Raw genomic sequence first — 6,000 nt, 5'->3', positions numbered from 1 at the left:
TGAGTAAAGGCTGCCCTCAGGCCAGACTTTTACGCTGTTCTGTTCTGGGAGGTGTTATGGGGTTCCACTGCTCTGCTCTGGGGATTCCACTTAAATTTTTGCTGCTGTTGTTTCTTTGTTCCTTGCCAGAGAGGCACCTGGGAGGAAGAAGGAATAAGGTAAAGGTAAAGGTACCCCTGCCCGTACAGGCCAGTCTTGACAGACTCTGGGGTTGTGCGCCCATCTCACTCAAGAGGCCAGGGGCCAGCGCTGTCCGGAGACACTTCCGGGTCACGTGGCCAGCGTGACAAAGCTGCATCTGGCGAGCCAGAGCCGCACACGGAAACGTCGTTTACCTTCCCGCTGGTAAGCGGTCCCTATTTATCTACTTGCACCCGGAGGTGCTTTCGAACTGCTAGGTTGGCAGGTGCTGGGACCGAGCAGCGGGAGCGCACCCCGCCGCAGGGATTCGAACCGCCGACCTTTCGATCAGCAAGTCCTAGGCGCTGAGGCTTTAACCCACAGCGCCACCTGCGTCCCGGAAGAAGGAATACTTGAGGTTTAAACTAGCTATGGACTGGATTTGGGGAAGTGGCCATAGCTCATTGGTAGAGCATGTGCTCTGTGCGCAAAAGGCCACAGGTTCAATTTCTGGCATCTCTAGCTAAAATAGATAACAGGTAATGGGAAAAGACTCTGGAGAGTTGCTGGAGAGGAATTTCCCATTCCTACTTTCCTATGTTCTGACAATTTTCTCATAGCATTCTTTGCCAACCTGGTGCCCACCAGATGTTTCAGCCCACGAATTTCACCAGCCATGGTGGTTATGGTCCAAAACATCTGGAAGGGGCTGGCTGGGGTTTCTGGGAGTTACAGTCCAATAACAAAAAGCTGTTCTGAGCATTTGTAGCCAACCCTCCTCAGAAGAGGCCCTCCCATTTTTATCTTCTCAACAATGAGTACTCGAAGTTGCCTTATGAGTCAGGCCACTGACTCACTTGTGACAATGCTCCCTATTTTGGCTGCCACTGGCTCTGGAAGGTCTCGGGTTGTCAGAGGTATTTCCCCAGCCTGCTAACACAAAGCCCTTTTGTGGGACGTGCCCACGCTTGAACATGGGACCTTCCACATGGAAAGAAGAAGAAGAGTTTGGATTTGATATCCCGCTTTATCACTACCCATAGGAGTCTCAAAGCGGCTAACATTCTCCTTTCCCTTCCTCCCCCACAACAAACACTCTGTGAGGTGAGTGGGGCTGAGAGACTTCAAAGAAGTGTGACTGGCCCAAGGCCACCCAGCAGCTGCATGTGGAGGAGCGGAGACGCGAACCCGGTTCCCCAGATTATGAGACTACCGCTCTTAACCACTACACCACACTGGCTCTCGCATGCATTCTGCTATCACAAGGGTGGTGCAGAGTACTCTCCCTGCTACTTGGAGTCCTCTATTTGAAGGGCTGTCTCGTTTAAGGCTAAAGAATCATAAGAAGAGGGAGTTGGTGCCTTGCTCAGCAGCCTAAGTAGCGTGAGCAGAGGCACAAGTCACCTAGTCACAGTCTGCTCCACTATGGTAAGAAGGATTGCATTTCTATTTCAGTTATAGTAACTATTTCTAAATGTGCACCTATATCTATATAAATCAGCAATGGTGCTGGCACTGTGTGTCACCTGTTTGGTGGCATATCAGTGACTGTGCAGTCACAATATCAAGTCACAATCTGGAAGCACGCATCTTTGGCAGGTGTAAGAAGCAGAAAATTGTAAGGTGGGAGTTGAGCGGCAATGAGATGCAAAAATTACTGTCAGTGATAATTAGCTTAAATAGATATTAAATAGGCACACCTTTAACCAATTTGTAAATGCAAAAGATGTGCCCATCTAACATCTATTTAAAGCTTTAATAATTACGGACTGTAATTTTTGCATCTCATTGCCATTCAACTCCCACCTCCTATTTTCTCCATTGTCTAATCAGAGTGGAGGTTTTTTTTAGCCTGATCAGTATCAATATTGGATTCAAAATTGTTTTTATAAATGCAGCTGCTTTAATTGTGTCTTTATTTTATTGATGTTTTTATCAAAACCTCGCTCTGAGATGTTTTGTAGGAAGCAAGTCATAAATGGAATGGAATGAATAAAGTAAACCTGCCTGATAAGATTTCACGTCATGAATCCGAAGAAGGCCTGAGTCTGCAAAAGCTGGTGCCATAATAGCTTTGGTTGGTCTTTAAGATGCCACAAGGATCTTTCGACCATTTTTGCCTCAAAATGGCAACTTGCAAGGCAGCTTGCGTAGTAGACTTTAGACCTCTGAACTGCGCCTCTGTTTGCAGGATGTGCTGACAGAAGAGTGAGCAAGGCATTAATCAGCTGAGAGATTTTCCTACATACCAGCATTAGCTAGAATGTTATTTACAAAGTGAGGAAGAGGCATGACAGAGAGGGAAGCAGTCTCTCATCCCCTTCTTCCCCATGTATGGATGTGAAGCCAGGGTTACTCAGCAGGATACAGCAGAGACAGAAAGCCCTTTTTGCACTACGGATTTCTCTCGCAGCTCTTTCTTCCAGGAATGAATCCTTCCCAGGACAGGCTTTTGGGTAAGCCCACATAAGCGGCGGCCCACAAGGCTTATCACATCAAAGAACCTGAAGATCAGTAGAAGGGAGGTCAGGAGTAGCAAGTCAGTAATAATGGGTTGGGAACTGGTAGAATTGGATCCGGACAAACTTTATTCAAGCCTGCCTTGAACCTTACAAGCTGTGGGTGAGTCACCTGCCAAGTAGGCTGGATTGGCTAGAGTTGAAGGCAGGGAGACCAATACAGTTGTATCTTGGATCCCGAATGCTTTGGGAGTCAAACATTTTGGCTCCTGAATGCCACAAACTCAGATGTGAGTGTTCTGGTTTACGAATGTTCTTTGGAACCTGAATGTCTTCCGCAGCTTCCGATTGGCTGCAGGTGCTTCCTGCAGCTAATCAGAAGCCACACCTTGGTTTCTGAACGTTTTGGAAGGTGAACGGACTTCCGGAACAGATTCCTTTCAACTTCTGAGGTATGACTGAAGTAGGTGAATGCAGAGCCACTGACCGTCAGAGCCAACTAATTTTATTATTCCTGGATTATTATTATTATTAATGATGATGAAGATGTCACTTAAACTTGCCCAGGGCGACCCAAAGCAACTTACAATCAACCAACAAAACATACATTAAACCCGACATAGATACATGAAATCCAAGAGGAAAGAGAAATAGATTAAAACACCCCAACTACTTCTAAAAGACCATAGATAGTTAAAGGCAAAAGGCCTGGTGATAGAATAAAGTTTTTGCCTGGCACCTAAAGATATGCAATGATGGTACCAGGCGAGCCTTCCTGGGAAGAGCATTGCACAAATGGGGGGCCACCGCAGAAAAGCCCATTCTCATGTTGCCAAGTTCTGGACCTCTCGTGGAGGGGGCACACAAAGAAGGGCCTCATGAGAACCAGTGTGGCATAGGGGTTAGAGCATTGGACTATGACCTGGGATACCAGAGTTCGAATCACCACTCAGCCATGAAGCTCACTGGGTGATTTTGGACAAGTCACAATCTCTTAGCGTGTCTTACCTCACATAGTTGTTGTGAGGATGAAATGGGGAGGGGAAGATACCTGTTGCTGGTAAGGCAAGTCACTGCTAAAGAGATCAAAGTTTTTCTTATTTTATTCATTTATTTCATTTACTTGCAGGGTAAATTGGAGGAGGCCTGCCCCTGAGCCCTTAGGGTTTTTGTTGTTTAGTCGTTTAGTCGTGTGCAACTCTTTGTGACCCCATGGACCAGAGCACGCCAGGCACTCCTGTCTTCCACTGCCTCCCACAGTTTGGTCAAACTCATGCTGGTAGCTTCGAGAACACCATCCAACCATCTCATCCTCTGTTGTCCCCTTCTCCTTGTGCCCTCCATCTTTCCCAACATCAGGATCTTTTCCAGGGAGTCTTCTCTTCTCATGAGATAGACGAACCTATGGTCTAGCTTGGAATAAAGCAGCTGGTTGCACAATACTGTTTTTCCAAAGTGCTTTCACAAACAGCATTACAGCCATCCGAATTCTTGCTCTACGTAGCAGTCCTGTTTTGGATAGGATGTGAGCTGCGAGCTGCCTTCAAATCTAGCTTAGAAAGCTCCGCTTACTGGTCACTGAACAAACACAGTTACATGCACAATGCACTGGATGGACATCTTTGTGGGCAGACTTTGGACCAGCGATCCTACTTATCTTGTGGCCACCAGACTTTACCGCAGGAATGAGAGCAGAAAGGGTGAGGATTTATCCCCGGCATACAAGGCACAATTTTGCAAGTGGATTGGCACACGCAAGTGCATATTTTATGGCTCTGACTTCTTCTCCGGACTGGGTGGGAAACTTACAGCATGACTCACGCCTCTTTGGTGAAGTTCCTGAATCAATGCATTGTGCTGAGAAGTCATAAATGGGGCGGCCACCTTACAGGGAACAACAACATCCCAAGCGCCTTGCCAATAAACTGCTAATGCAATATCATCTGCACACCTTTTTAGCTGTCCAGAGAAGTCAGGTATTGTGGCAATAATGTCTGCTTCTGAAATTCAGCACCTCTTTGTGCATTCCCTTCAACAGCTCTCCGAGAAAATAGAAACACCCCATTCCATAATGATAATTTTACTATTTATACCCTACACATCTTACTGGGTTGCCCCAGCCTCACTGTGCAGCTTCCGACATATATAAAGACATAATAAAACATTAAACATTAAAAAACTTCCCCATAAAGGATTGCCTTCAGACGGCTCGAGGGTCGGATAACTCCATACCCTCCAGTGAAAATAGGGACATCCTACCACACCCTCCAACATTTCTCCAATGAAAATAGGGACTTCTTAAGGGAAAGTGGGACATTCCAGGATCAAATCAGAAACTGGGATGGCTTCTCTAAAACAGCGACGTCCCTGGAAAATAGGGACAAATGGAGGGTCTGTCTATGTCAGGACAAAGGAACATAATTTAATTCACTTTGGACTTAGATAATAGGGTTTTACTGCAGTGTGTATTTCAGAGTTAAAAGCAGATAGAGTCAAATAAATCTGAATTATAAAATTCAGTATAAAAAACTGTCAAGTTCAAGTTTGAACTTTTTTGGGGGGGTAAAGAATTGGGGGTAAAGAAGTTGTTGTTGTTGTTCAAATGTTGACCAGAATATTTTCAGAAAACGCGATTTTCAGAATTTTGAATTCTTTGACTGAACTCAAGAAATATTTCACTCTGAATATGTCTGCGCGCTTTTGACATATTTGACTTGCTTCTATACTGAAACGTTTATGAATCACTGCTTTCATTTGGGAGGTGGTATGGAGTCAATGCTCCTATTTTCCTCTCTCTCTCGTGGCCTCTGCATAGGTTTTTGACTGATGCAGTTCAAATGCTTACCTGGGTTAATTTTTCCTGCGGTGGAGAAGCAGGTGGGAATATTCCATTTCTCATGCTCATAATACAACTTATGATACAGGTGTTCCATACAGAGGAAAACAGACATAGTCAAATGAACCAATGAAAACCATGTAAAAATTATTTATGAGTGAATTGCCGAGACTGTATGTGATGCAGTTTAAGGCTTTATAGGTCAAATACAGCACTTTGAATTGGGCTCGGAAATTACGGTAATTGGCAGCCAGGGCAGTTGGGCCAGGATTGGTGTTATATGCCTGGTGAGCAACCTAGGCACTGAATTCTGCACCAGCTGAGGTTTCCAAACTGTCTTCGTATAACACGTATAACACGTTGCAATAATCTAACCTAGAGGTTAGATATGCACGGAGAGCCAAATATTCATTTTTTCGTTCTTTCGTTTGTTTGTTTGTTTTAATATACCACTTAGTCACCAAAGTTAATTTGATGGACCCCTCCTTTTGCAGGGAGAGAGGTATTGTATAGTGGGAAAGATGGGTGACAGACACAGCTCTTTTAAGCAACAGCTCTTTATTACAGCAGTTAGCACTGCTCTAA

Source organism: Podarcis gaigeae, assembly GCF_964106915.1.
Source record: "Podarcis gaigeae genome assembly, chromosome: 6".
Lineage (NCBI taxonomy): Eukaryota > Metazoa > Chordata > Lepidosauria > Squamata > Lacertidae > Podarcis > Podarcis gaigeae.
This window is presented reverse-complemented; position numbering follows the sequence as displayed.